Source organism: Mauremys reevesii, linkage group 7, assembly GCF_016161935.1.
Source record: "Mauremys reevesii isolate NIE-2019 linkage group 7, ASM1616193v1, whole genome shotgun sequence".
Lineage (NCBI taxonomy): Eukaryota > Metazoa > Chordata > Testudines > Geoemydidae > Mauremys > Mauremys reevesii.
The window spans coordinates 126,145,658-126,160,833 of record NC_052629.1 but is presented as its reverse complement, the minus strand read 5'-3'; the positions used below and the strand labels follow the sequence as shown (position 1 = coordinate 126,160,833).

Below are 15,176 nucleotides of genomic sequence, written 5' to 3'. Positions count from 1 at the left end.
AACATTTGCAGCTGGTGGAGGGGAAAAAAAAGGAGAGTGGTAGTTAAAAAGACACATTTTAGAGAACAATGGGTAGACTATTTAAAACGGGTTGGCAATTTAAAAGGAGGGGCTGCGGTTTTCAGGTTAATGTGCAGCACAAACCCAACTACCCCCCTCCCCCAATTCTCTGGGATGATCGCTTCACCCCTCCCCACACCTTGTGGCTAACAGTGGGGAACATTTCTGTTCAGCCACAGGCAAACAGCCCAGCAGGAACAGACACCTCTGAATGTCCCCTTAATAAAATCACCCTATTTCAACAAGGTGACCAAGAATGATATCACTCTCATGAGGATAACACAGAGAGATAAAGAACGGATGTTGTTTGAATGTTATGCAATGATTCCAGACTATGTGCTACTGGCCTGGCATGGTAAAGTGTCCTACCATTGAGGACAGAATAAGGCTGCCCTCCCCAGAAACCTCTTGCAAAGGCTTTGGGAGTATATCCAGGAGAGCTTTATGGAGATGTCCCTGGAGGATTTCCGCTCCATCCCCAGACAAGTTAACAGACTTTTCCAGTAGCTGTACTGGCCGCGAATACCAGGGCAAATAAATCATTAAACATGCTTGCTTTTAAATCATGTACAATATTTACAAAGGTACACTCACCAGAGGTCCCTTCTCCGCCTGGCGGCCCGGGAGGCAGCCTTGGGTGGTTTCGGGGGGTACTGACTCCAGGTCCAGGGTGAGAAACAGTTTCTGACTGTTGGGGAAAACGGTTTCTCCGCTTGCTTGCTGTGAGCTTTCTTCCTCGTCCCCAAAACCCGCATCTCTGTTGTGTGCTACTCCATTGACGGAGTCAAAGCACAGGGGTTGGGGTAGTTGTAGAGGCACCTCCTAGAATGGCATGCAGCTCCTAATAGAAGCGGCATGTCTGGGGCTCTGACTTGGAGCAGCCATTTGTCTCTCAGTTTTTTTGGTAGGCTTGCCTCAGCTCCTTAAGTTTCATGCGGCACTGCTGCAGGTCCCTGTTATAGCCTCTGTCCTTCATGCCCTTGGAGATTTTTTCAAAACATTTTTTCAAATGTTTGGGCATTTTGTCTTTTGGAGCGGACTTCTGATAGCACGGATTTATCTCCCCATACAGCGATCCGATCTTATACCTCCCGTTCGGTCCATGCTGGGGCTCTTTTGCAATTCTGGGACTCCATCATGGTCACCTTTGCTGATGAGATCTGTACTCACCTGCGGATTGCCACGCTGGCCAAACAGGAAATGAGATTCAAAAGTTCGTGGGCCTTTTCCTGTCTACCTGGCCAGTGCATCTGAGTTGAGAGCGCTGTCCAGAGCGGTCACAATGGAGCACTCTGGGATAGCTCCCGGAGGCCAATACCATTGAATTGCGTCCACACTACCCCAAATTTGACCCAGCAAGGTCGATTTCAGCGTTAATCCCCTTGGCGGGGGAGGAGTACAGAAATTGATTTTTAAGAGCCCTTTAAGTCGAAAAAAAGGCTTCATCATGTGGACGGGTGCAGGATTAAATCGATGTAACGCTGTGAAATTCAACCTAAACTCGTAGTGTAGACCAGGGCTGAGACATGTTCAGATGTAGAGGGACTTAATATTTTTGATCCAGGAGCAGTCAGATGTTCATGGATCCTGCAGTGAAGTCATAAAGAAAGCTCCTGATGCCCTAAATTCAGAATTATTACTTGACTGTGAGATCCAACAGAAAGCTGTGAAGTGAAAAAAGAGCTTTATGTTAGTGAGGGTTCTGGTTGGGACTTTATGAAGTCAATGGAGATGTTTTAGGGCAAATCTTCAAATCACTTTTTAAAATCCTAAGGAAATTCCCTGATGCAAAAGTTTCTGAAGTAGAATTGTGGGTGTAAATGTGAAAAATTACTTGTGTTTTTAAATTACAGTATTTTAAGTGTCTGCACAAGTCTTTCCCCCATAAACATGGAAACCTGACTTTTAAGTGGAAGTTTAACTTTTTAAAACACCAGAAGTCGCCTACTACAGGACAGGCCCAACAAAGAAAATAGCAGAACGCCACTAGCCATCACCTTCAGCCCCCAACTAAAACCTCTCCAGCGCATCATCAAAGATCTACAACCTATCCTGAAAGATGATCCCTCACTCTCACAGATCTTGGGAGACAGACCAGTCCTCGCTTACAGACAGCCCCTAAACCTGAAGCAAATAGTCACCAGCAACTGCACACCATACAACATAAACACTAACCCAGGAACCTATCCTTGCAACAAAGCCCGATGCCAACTCTGTCCACATATCTATTCAAGTGACACCATCATAGAACCTAATCACATCAGCCACGCCATCAGGGGCTCGTTCATCTGCACATCTACCAACGTGATATATGCCATCATGTGCCAGCAATGCCCCTCTGCCGTATACATTGGCCAAACCGGACAGTCTCTATGCAAAAGAATAAATGGACACAAATCTGACATCAGGAATCATAACATTCAAAAACCAGCCGGAGAACACTTCAACCTCTCTAACCACTCAGTGACAGACTTGAAGGTGGCAATTTTACAGCAAAAGAACTTCAAAAACAGACTCCAAAGAGAGACTGCTGAACTTGAATTAATATACAAATTAGATACAATTAACTTAGGTTTGAACAGAGACTGGGAATGGTTGGGCCTTTACACTAATTGAATCTATTTCCCCATGTTAAGTATCCTCACACCTTCTATGGGTCATCTCGATTATCACTTCAAATTTTTTTTCTCCTGCTGATAATAGCTCATCTCAATTGATTGGCCTCTTACAGTTGGTATGGCTACTTCCACCTTTTCATGTTCTCTGTATGTATAAATATCTTCTTGCTGTATGTTCCAGTCTATGCATCTGATGAAGTGGGCTGTAGCCCACAAAAGCTTATGCTCAAATATATTTGTTAGTCTCTAAGGTGCCACAAGTACTCCTGTTCTTTTTGCGGATACAGACTAACACAGCTGCTATTCTGAAATTTTTTAAAGAAAACAAACATATGATGAAGTGATTAATTAAGGTCCCCAACACTGCCATTATGACCCATCACCCATAATCACAACTTTACAGCTGCTCACTTTCTATCGTTTACTCCGACAATATGAACTCTGTGTCCAGTATGCTGTACCAAATTCTGCATGATCACAGACTTTCTTCTAATTAACCTTCCACCATCTCTGATAGAAAAGCTATCCTAGCATTTTGTTTTACACCTAATATCTACAACAGAAATTGGTCCAGTAAAAGATATTACCTCATATTGTCTCTCTGATATCCTGGGACCAACACAGCTACAACAACTCTGCATATCCAATATCTACAAACATATCTGTTCCCATCCCACCTTCGTGGAGTTCTCTCATCCTTGTGGCTTTGGGGGAATTTTAACATAATTGAATTGGTTCTACTTTGGGCAGGCTTCTTGTGGCAATGAGCATTAATCCCCATATGCCCTTACAGTTCTTCTATGTATATGTTCAATATCACAGTGAAGGGGAGCCAAATAAGTATCTAGATACTATGCTGCAACTGTCCTTTTAAAATCTGTAGGTCAACACCAGATTATATAGGATGTGAGAGATGAAATTATCTGGGATGTCTATAACAAGTACACCTACACAGGATGATAGGGATGTGGAGGTGAAGTTGGGGGATGTACTTGTCATCTTAATTCTGAATTTCAGGACTTTTTTCAGCATTTGAGAGTCTCAAGTTTTGGAGATGGATTTACTACCTTAACTCAGTATAACTGCTCGGGAATTCAGTTAATAACAATGGGAGCCTGATGAAGTATGTTTCTTTGTCAAACTTGTTCCAGTGAAAACTGCCCTCTAATGCCCTCAGCCCTTTGCCTCTGGGCACTACAGGCAGGAGTACAGCTATCCTCCTGCTGTATGGTAAGGCAATGGGGTATGGGTTGCTTGTTCAGAATCTGGGGGAGAGCTGACTACACTTTTAGTTCTTGTCTACCTGGAAACGTCATTTTTGAAAGGTCATTTGGGCCACTTGGTATTGGCCCCTGTTGGAAGACAGGATACTGGGCTAGATGGACCTTTGGTCTGAACCAGTATGGCCATTCTTGTTTTTATATTTTTAATAACTAGCTTTTTGGAGCCTTCTGTTCACATACAAATTATATTTTTGTATTTGGTGTCTTATCCCACACTAGTTAATCTGCTTTGGAAGTGAAATAACGCTGTTTGAGAATGAGTTTTCAGTGTAAGATTTGTGTGGACACATCTGTGTTTTGGATTAGCTATTCTGCTTCTGTCAGTCCTTTCTGCTGCTGTTCCACACTGCTTAGGCTGATCCAGAGGTAAACAGTCTACCTCTGTGCCCTCTATTGTTCTCTGGTCATCTTGATCGGATGTCACCACTTCCATTTAAATGCTGGCATGTAGGCAGATGCACCCCTTTGTGGTTCCAGCTTATGGCAGGTTCACACACATGGAATCAGATACCCATGATAGCAGCTATGCTCCATGTTTCTTTCTGGTCCCATCAGTATTTCCTGGACTTCCTTGCCTTCTACAGAGAGAGACATGTCCAGTCTCATCTGAATAGAAGTCACTGGAATTCCAAGCTGTATAAGCAGTTGGCACAGCAAATGGAGGAGGAGGAGTACTCCCAGGACATGGCCCAGTACAGCTTCAGAGCAAAGGAGTTCTGGCAGAACTGTAAGAATGCAAGGGACAAGAACAGGACTTCCAACAGTGCTCCAAGTACTTGCCCATACTATGAGGACGTGGATTGGATTTTTGGAAGGGCGGCCACCGCTGAAACCCAGAATGGAGTTCTGGACAGTTTGGAGTCAACCAAGGAAGGCACCCAAGCAGTTACAAACCTCAACCAGGAGAAGATTCCCCTGGACAGCCAAAATCTCTTTTGTATGCTCAACCTACAGCCAGAGAGACCCAGGTGTTGGAAATGCCCTCGGAAATTCAGGCAGACACCAGCCTGAGACTGAGGGGAGCTCTACTAGTAAGTATTGTGTGCTTTATTACAGTACATATGTACAGGGGGATTTAAACAACTTTGTTCTGCTACCAGGTGGGCACCACCATGTTGAGCAGATGTGAGCTGTGAGCCTCTCTGCATGCTCAGCCCCCATTCCCTGCGAGCATGCTCTAAGTGACCTCTGTGATAGAGAACTTAAGCTCCAAAATGTTTATTTCCCTGAATTATCAGATTTCCCCCTTGCCATGCTGCTTCAGCCCCTCCCTCCCCCCTTATGTTGCCTTATGTTAATTCTATAGCTAAAGTACTGGTGATGGACCTCCTTCAAAGTCATCCTAAATTACCTTTTGTTCCCTGAGGAACTACAACTTGTCAAAAGACATGAAATTGTATAAAAGATCCTTGGGTCCTGATTCTGTCATCTCAGATCTTCTTAAGCTTCATTGGGGGAAGTTTGAGTCTCAATACTGAGGTCCCAGTTATGCTGCTATGCCCTGAATATGGTATTTGGACATTGGATTATAACATATGAACTATTTCTGAAAGAACTCATTGCTACTACAGAGCTCACCATCTCTGCTATTAATCGGAATCTTAAGAATTGAACTCATGTCTGTATGTATATTGATCTTTTAACTATACTTTCTCTCATTTGTTTTTAACTAAACTAAAATGTATTAAATAAGAATTGGCTGTAGTGTGTGTTTGAGTAAGATCTGGAATATTCATTAACCTGGGAGCTAATGTGTCTGATCCTTTGGGATTGGTAGAACCTTTTATTTTATGTGATGAAATAAGATTTTCAGAAATCCTCATATTTGACTTAGGTACCTGGATGAAGGCGTGAGGCTGGATCACTTTAAGGGAACTGTGTTGTTTGAACTTCTGAGTAACCAGTAAGGTAATAAAGAAGCTGTTTATACTGGGCTTGGTAAATCTAAGTACTGGAATATCCACCAGATTTTTGAGGATTGTCTGCCCCATTCTTTGCAGTTCACCCTAATTGAGTGACCACAGCTGGCTCCCTATTAGGACCCTGGTCACACCTGGACAGTTGGGGAATCTTGCAGATGCACCTTCTCTGACTGTTCATAACATATAGAAAGGCTCTCCACCTCTGCCTCCCACTTATTGGTGAGGCTCTCTCCCTTACTGTCACAAATATTGTGCAAAACAGTAAGCACATATCACATAAGGCAGATATTGCTCATAAGTAAGGATAAGATTTTATCATGGAGGTCATGGATTCCATGACTTTCAGAGACCTCTGTGACAGCTTCAGCCCCGGGACAGCGGAGCTGGAGGCTGGGGAGGCCGAGCGGCAGGGGGCCCCAGAGCTGTCAGCCGCCCCTATGACTGGCTTGCATTAATTTTTGTTTTTGCCCATGACCTGTCCATAACTTTTTTACTTAAAATAACCGTGACAAAATCTTAACCTTACTCATAAGCAGCCAGCCTTGTCATGAGGCAGCTCCACCTTCCCTTCACTCTTCCAAATATGTGTTCTGTTGTCATTCTGCTGCTTTGGTTAAACAACTCCTTTCTCCTGTCCAAGTGTTCAGTAAAAGGTTTCATAAACCAGGATAGCAATGGATATAAACTGCGTCCCCCCGAATGACAGTATTAGTTGGAACACCATTAATGTCCATAGTGATCCTGGAAGCAAATGTTCAATTTAAGGAAACAGGCTAGCGTTTCTGACGATCCTAGGATTGTTGACCTTTGCAGACCATCCTACGTATATATTGGTGGACCTTCTATGGTGAAGAACCAGGCCTTGTAGCATCATGGAGAAATGGAATTTCTGTAGCTGGGACTCTAGGCCTCATGTGGGGGGCAAAGAATAGGCAGGTGGGTCCCATCAATGGTCCCAGTATAATTCAGGAATCCCGACCATGTAAATCCATCAGTAACCTCCTGTGGATTGCTAAACTTTATGATCTAGGCTTCTATCTCTGGATAGCAGTGTACACCTTGATGACAACAGCCCAGGCAGCTAATTTACCACAGCAAATTGGGTTGCTGCTGACCTGTAGCAACTGAGAGGGGTGAGCAGATGGTGATGGGCATGTGCTTCTCCATGCTGAGGGGAGCTCACATTGCTGCAGCTCCAAGATGACTGCACAGATTTCTAGGAAAGTAGCTGCCTGCATCCTGAAGTTATGTTGCCGTTGCTGGTCATCTCAGGTCTGTGTCACTATTCTGTCTCACCACAGAGTGTCAGTTGGCTGAGCCCCGAAGCAGCAGTCCAAGAGAGCTGCTCCTGGAACACATCTTGCAGAAGTAACCTTTGCATCCTCCTTTACCTATGTCACTGAGGCATGCAATGGTTATCTCACAACCCCTCCAAAACCATCTTACTGCATGACACCCACTTCCCACATACATATGGAGCAGCCTGTTTGCATTAATGTCAGTCAGGATTGCACCACTTTGCCATGTTCCCTGTGTGCTGCCTGACAGCAGTTTGAAAATGGTACTGGCTTGCAAAAAACAGATGAATTATGAGGTGTCCGAAGAGGAATTATAAAAGTTTGTTTAGTTTGAGCCTGAGTCCCCAAATTCAAGTGGGTTCCAGAAGGCATCCTACAATTAAATCAAAGAGCCTTGTCTCAGAATGCTGTACTATCAGGTATCTCCCCAAGTGATGTATAGTTATTTCATAAAAGCACAGAACTGTATGGATGTAGTGATTCACCAGGGAAAGTTTAAGCTGGCATAAACAAAGCAGAGTTATTCCACTTTAATTTTGGTGGGAAAATTTTATGAAAAACTCTCCCATGTAGACAAGTCTTAGGCATCATGTGCTTAGTCAATGTCTGTCTAGCGCCACTTTAACAATCTTGCCCTGTCATGCTACCTTACTTGCTGTGAAGCTGATGTAACCATTAATGTGCAAGATCATGCACCTTGGGTCTAATAATAAGAATTTGTGCTATAAACTCTTCAGTTAAAAGTGATTGAGAAGGAAAGAGACCTAGGTGTGTTGGTTGGTCACAGAATGACTATGAGCTACCAAGATGATGCATCTGTGAAGAAGACAATGCAATTCTAGGAGTATCAGGTGAGGCATTTCTCATAGAGAAAGAGAAGTATTAATACCATTGTCCAAGGCACTAGTGAGACCTCATCTGGAATGCTGTGTACAGTTCTGGTAACTGCATGTTCAAGAAAGATGAATTTGACTGGAACGGGTGCAGAGAAGAGCTACTAAGATGATCAGGGAGAAGGAGAGCTTGTCTTATGAAAGGAGACTAAAAGAGCTTGGTTTGTTTAGCCTAACTAAACTATGACTGAAAGGGGATATGATTGCTTTGTAAATACATTAGGGGAGTATAAACACTAGGGAGGGAGAAGAGCTCTTTAAATTGAAGGACAGTGTTGACACCTGAACAAACAGGTATAAATTGGATACATTTAGTCTGGAAATTAGAAGAAGGTTTGTAACAGCAGTCAAGGGAGGTTCTGGAATGGGATCCCTATTGGAGTTATGGGTACAAACAATTTGAGAGACCGTGACAAATTAATGAGTGGGATTGTATGATGGGGTTCTTTGTGCTGGTGGGAGACAGGGCTATTGCAGCCATCAGAGCTCCTTTTGGATTGTCTTGTATTCCTAAAGTCACATGCTTCAGTCAAGTATCAGAGGGGTAGCCCTGTTTGTTTTTGTGGATACAGACTATGAGGAGTCCGGTGGCACCTTGAAGATTAACAGATTTATTTGGGCATAAGCTTTTGTGGATAAAAAACTCCACTTCTTCAGATGCATGGAGTGAAAATTACAGATACAGGCATAAATATACTGGCACATGAAGAGAAGGGAGTTACCTTACAAGTGGAGAACCAGTGTTGATAAGGCCAATTCAGTCAGGGTGGATGTGGTCCACTCCCAATAATTGATGAGGAGGTGTCAATACCAAGAGAGGGAAAATTGCTTTTGTAGTGAGCCAGCCACTCCTAGTCCCTATTCAAGCCCCAATTAATGGTGTTAAGTTTGCAAATGAATTGTAGCTCTGCAGTTTCTCTTTGAAGTCTGTTTTTGAAGTTTTTTTGTTGAAAGATGGCTACTCAGAGCTCTTGTCTCAGCCCTTCCTTGGGATGTGGGACGCTGCTGTCCAAGGAAGGGCTGAAAACATGTGCCTCAGACCTCCCAAGACCTGGAAACATGTGCCTCAGACCTCCCATGCCTCCATTGCTGTTTACACATGCTCCCCCGGTGAGTTCCACCTAGCTGTGGACACCCTGACTTGTAGTTTAAGCCCTTAAGGGACAACCTGACAGGAAAGCGAGGAACACAGGCTTAGCAGAAATATTTCTTAGGGATGGTCTACACTATGCAGGTTGACATAAAGCAGCTTATGTTGACCTAATTATAAGTGTCTACACCATAGTCTTCCTCCCATCGATGTAAGTGGTCTACTACATTGACATAATAATGCCACCTCCACGAGAGGTGTAAGGCTTATGTCAGTGTAGTTAGTGACAGTGTCTGTATAGACACTGCATCCCTTAAATCAGCTGTCTTATCAATTTCATGCTGTGAAATTGACAAGAAACCTCCGGCTCCCATGGAGAGCTGGTCAGTTGGATCTTGCTCCCAGCTGGGAGTTGGGGTGAGCCGTGAAATTGACAGGGCTGCCCTGCTTCTGGGGGTTGGGGGGGAGCAGGTGGCAGGGGCTGAGAAGCTAGTGCAGCTAGTCCCTGCTCCCTGGGAGAGACACCCCACGCAGCTTTCCCTGGCTCCTGGGGTGGGGGAAGAAGAAGGGAGACAAGAAGCCCTGGGCGGCTTCCACCTGCTCCCAGCAGGGAAGGGGGAGAAGCCCCGGATGGCTTTCCCTGCTCCCGGCAGGGAATAAGGAGCGGGGGCAGCCCGCTGGGAGCCTGTCGGGCAGCCAGGCTACTGTTAGAGAGCTGCCAGTGGAGCTGAGACCAGACTTTCAATGCCCCGTGCTGCCCCTTTTAGGTCATTGGAAGTACTGCTGTTGAGGCCACGCACCACCGACCAAGGAGAGTAGTGTGGACATGCACCACTGCATTGCGGTGCCTATAAGTCGACCTAATGTAGGTCGACTTAAGTTTGTAGTGTAGACATACCCTTAGTGATGGTCACTTTACTCTTGAAAAGCCCTAAAGAGTTACATATCTTTGAAAAATAACATGCCACTCTCAGGTTTGATCTCACTCCTTCTGAGAGTCCAATGTCTGTTAGCATTTCAGGCTGGGCAGAGTCCCTCCTACTTTCTTTCTCTTTAGCCACTCCTGCTTATGGGTGATAGTAATCTGCTCCCCTGCTCAGAGAAGCACCCCCCCTTTTAAATATAGTGTCTCCATTTGCCATATAACCACACTGAGAAGCTGCAGAACCAACAGTTTTGCTGGTGCCCCTATGTAGAAAATCCAGTGTTGCATGGGTTTGGGGCCAGCAAACTTGAGACAGTTGAAGTTGATGGCTCCAAATTGCTCTGTGGCGGTTTCTCACTGATGGTCCTTCCTGGGCAGGGCGGCTATCTGGAATGCAATTCAATAACCTTACCTTGGAAAATGTTAGAAGTGTTCAGCACACAATACAAAATGGAGATCACAACTTGATACAGACACATCAGTGAGTACAGACTGACTTCTTGATGGGAATGGGAAAATTATTTATGATGCAGGAAAAAAAAGTGTTCAATACATATATCTATTTTCTGTATTTGGAAAGAAGCATCATATGATGTACCTGTTTCATATAAGCATGTTTCCAGTACACTAGTAACTGAGAATGTTAAACAACATTTATTAGGAATAAACTTTTTAAATCAACAGGCCTGGATAACTTGCACCCACAAGTTTTAAAAGAGTTGTCCAAGGAAATCTTTGGTCTGTTGATATTCATTTTAGTAAATCTTGGAATAGTGGGGAAATTCCAGAAGACTGGAAGAATGCTAATGTGCTAATATTCAAACAGGGTAAGCAACTTGACCCCAGTTACTGTAGGTCAGTTAGCCTGACATCAGTCCCAGGCAAAATAATGGAAAAGCTGTTACAGAATTCAGTTGATTAAATAATCAAAGGATAGAAATATAATTACTGCCAGTCAATACAGTTTTATGGAAAATGGCTCTAGTCAAACCTGATTTCCTTCTTTGTTATTATGAATTCCTTTGATAAAGGTAACTGCATAGATGTAATAGACACAAACTTTTGTAAGGTACTTGACTTCGTACTGCACAATGTCTGACTAAAATATTAGCACTATACATATCGCTAAAGCACATGTTAAATGGATTAATAACTGACTAACTCATCTGAAAAAATAGTTGAGAATACAGAATCATCATTGAATAAGTGTGTCCACTGCAGTTCTGTAGGGATTGGTACTGGACCTGACACTATTCAACATTTTCATCAATGGTCTGGAAGGAAATAATAAAATCACTGCTGATAAAATATGTGAATAATGCTAATATTGGTGGAGTGGTGATAGGGCAGACATACAGAGCCATCTGGATCACTTAGTAAACTGGGCCCATTCAAACAAAATACATTTTAGTATAGCTAAATGCAAGGTCACACATCTAGGAACAAAGAATGTAGAACATACCTACAGAATGGAAAGCAGTGACTGAAAAATATCCTAATGATCATAGTGGACAAGCAACTGAACATGAACTCCCAGATATCCTTGGATATATGCATTGGGGGAGTAGGAAGGTGATTTTTACCTTTTTATACAGCATTGGTGAGACTGGTAGTGAAATACTGCATCTAGTTTGTGTTCACATTTTAAAAATGATATTGAAATGTTGGAGTGTGTTGTGAAAAGAGCCACAAATAAGGATTGGAGGACTGGCGATATCTGCTAGTGAGAGACTTGGAGCTCAATCTGCTTATTTTATCAAAAAGAAGATTCGAGAGGTGATTACAATGTGTAGGTATCTTCACAGGGAAAAAAATAAAGGGCTCTAATCTAGTGAAATAAGGCATGACAAGAACCAATGACTCAATGCTGAAGCCAGACAAATTTAAATTAGAAATTAGGCAGAATTTTTTAAACAGTGGGGGTGATTAACCATTGGAACAAACTACCAAGGAAAGTGTTGGATTCTCTGTCTCTTGATGTCTTCAGATCAAGACTGGATGCCTTTCTGGAAGATATGCTTTAGCCAAACACAAGTTATGGGGCACAAGTACAAGGGTAACTGCATGATATTTAATGGCCAGTGCTACATAGGAGGTCAGACTAGATGATCTATTTTAGTGGCTCCTTCTGGCCTTAAACTGTATGAATCTATGAATATCCCATGCCGTCATAGTAAATTCTTTACTATGTTGCATCCTAGTACATTACTCAAGGGCCAGTGCAGGATTGTTTAAGGTACAGCTTCTAGGGTTTTGTCCATTTCTAAATATTCCATGCTGTGAGGCTACTGGCCCCTCCTGCCAGGAAGCTTCTCCTGATATTCATCCTAAACTTCCTCCTCCCACCACCCAGTGCCTTTAAATCTCACTCCTGTTGCTGTTTCTTACAGTGCTTATTGGTCTCACTGATGCCATTCTTGTACCTGAATTTGATTTGTTGGTGCTGTAGCAGTGTGATTTTTTTTGCCTGTAAACTCTCTGGGAAGTAGGAATATTCTTAGGAATGTGTTTGTAAAGCACTGTGTATGTCAAGGAGTTATTATTTAAAATTGCAATTTCGGCCCATTACTTAAGTTACTCTCCTTTGTACCTCTCTAAATAACTGTCTGCAAGGAGGTAGAGTAATCTGAATGCAGAACTCCATGTCGGATTCATCACTAGAACCTTGTAAGCAAGACTCTCCCACCCTAATTGATGGCCTTGCAAATACAGTCCAAAATCACATTTCCTTTTAATCCTATCCATTTTGTTGTCAACTGTCCACAAGCAAACTGAAAACTGGTGAATTATTGAATAAATTCAAAATGTTCTGTGAATTTCTTCAACAAATAAGTGTTGGTCTGCGGATAGTCAGAATGAACTGCTTGAAATTATTAACTTGTGCTGGGTTGGGTACTTAATAAGTAATGTGGTATTGGTTCTTTTTGGTCCTTGATTGAATGGCCATGATGCAGCTGACATCAGAGTGAGTTTTAATTTGCATATTTGAATGTAAAATCTGTTAGTTAATGAATTTCAAATTGCATTTCCTCAAACATTTGAGCTTAAAATTTTTGCTTTTTTGTATTCGCACTAGTAATGTTAGAATATTCATGGAAAGTGAACATAAGAGACTTCAGGGGAAGACTACCTTGTACAGAGAAGTGAAACCACATAAAGGGGAGAAATGGCAGACTGTAACCTTGCACCTCATGCGATGGTGTGATGTCCCTGATAGGTGGGTATAGCCTCAGGGAAGCCTGTATCCCCAATAGATGCTCCATTTGCCTCTCCTACTCTTGTGCCCAGAAGTCGAGAGGTGTAAGGCTCAAACTGCACCTCTTGGAGCAATCCATGTGGGTTGCCTCAGACTCCGGTGGTGAAATCTTGTCAAGATTGTTTTCTGTGAGTGCCCTGGCTATGAGGTGCACCTCTGGTTCCAGTGGGGAGAAGGGACCCAAGGGAGTGGCTAAGCTATAATCGGATCATCTGGCACCAATGGGCTCATTCTGTGTGCCAGTGTTGTCGGTTTTGACATCTTCAGTACGGAGTTCAGGCCAGAGGGACACAGAGTCCTCAACCTTAGGCACTAAACCCTGACAAAGTAGGCACATCTCAGAGCACATATCACACCAATGTAGGACATAGGACTCAAATTTAGAGACTAACTACCAAAGTCCTCACATTCAAGGGATGGTGGCAAGGGACCTCTTATATTCAGGATGACAATGCTTGCTTTCATCATTCTCGCTCAGGACTGGTTTGTAGATCTTTATTTACAGGATGCATACTTCCACACTGCCATCCATTCGGCTCACAAGAAACATCTAAGATTTGTGGTGGGGCTGAACCACCAAGAGTACAAGGTGCTATCTTTTGCACCAAGGGTCCAAGTGTATTGCTATCATCATAGCACGCCTACAGAGAAGGGGGTTGATGAGAATACCCTTACTTAGACTACTGGTTAATCAGGGGATGCCCTTATCAGGAAACACTTGCAAACTTGGACTGAGCACTAGCCCTCTTTGTTCAGCTAAACCTCTAGATCATTCCAGAGAAATTGTCCCTGACTCCAGGGCAAATGTTAGAATTCACAGGAGCCAGAATAGGCTCTAAAGCATTCCAGTTGTGTGAATCATCCCACCACATTTCAATAATATCAATTTGATCAAATTTTGTCAAAGATGAAATGTATGCTCTTGTTTAATACTAATATTAGGAGCCTGGGTATCAGCAGTTCAGGAATTTTCTCTCTTCATGTCCTTTAGTTCCTTGATTAATTTTTCTTCTCAACATCTCAATTTTGTGCTAACTGAGCAATCGTATCTTTCATCTTTTTCCCTCTTCATATGCTGTTAGTTTAACCCCTCCTGACTAGTCTAGCCAGTCTGTCCCCAAGGAGATTGGTCATCCTCCTACTGAGGTGGAGCCCATTCTAACTGTACAGGCCCCTCTCCCCGCAGAAGGTGGACCAATGTTCCACAAAACCAAAGCACTCTACTCTACACCACTTACTTAGCCAATTATTCACTTCCAGAATCATTTGACTTCAGTCTGTCGTTGCTAGAGGGAAGGAGATGAGGCAAATGGTGAGGGACTGAATTCCTGTCTTTATATCAGAGTGAACTTACCTCTTTCAAGCAATGCTTAAGGCTGATTTTTATCCTGGCTTTAGGTTTCTAAGGCTTCATACCCAGAACTTCTGATTCATGGCACTAGGAGGGGTAATGTACAATCTTGCCATTATAGGTGCAAGAGCTTTTCCTATCCATCTGGAACATCCTCCTTTATGTGTTTGACTCAGAGACTTGAGTATCTCCACCATCCTTGGTTTTGGGATCTGAATGTGTCTCCCCTCTCCTGCTCTATTTAAAAAAAAAATAGAATTCACTTTGAGGGGACAGTGTGTATAAAAGAAGCTATTGGAAAAACAAACAAATAAAATTAGGGTTGAGAAACTTGTATTGATAGGGAGCAACTATAAATATTGGATGGGTGGGTGGAGTTGCAGCAGGGGACTAGGATGAAATTGCTGCGGGTCTGGAATGGGTGTTGGAGAAGTGTGATTTACAGTAATAAATGTAATAACTTCCAAATCCCGTTGCCTC

At 43.1% G+C, this 15,176-nt stretch overlaps 1 protein-coding gene across 12 annotated transcripts in view; it reads left to right on the top strand.

Moving 5' to 3' along the window:
- PLXNB1 (plexin B1) overlaps positions 1–15,176 on the top strand; it is a 210,606-nt gene that overhangs the window by 19,927 nt on the left and 175,503 nt on the right. Inside the window, exon 3 of one of the 12 annotated variants that reach the window (XM_039482203.1) lies at positions 5,796–5,869. The exons of the other annotated variants lie outside the window; for them this stretch is intronic. The gene's annotated coding sequence lies outside the window, so the exon portion shown is untranslated. The remainder of the gene's footprint in view (positions 1–5,795; positions 5,870–15,176) is intronic. 12 annotated transcript variants of the gene reach the window in all.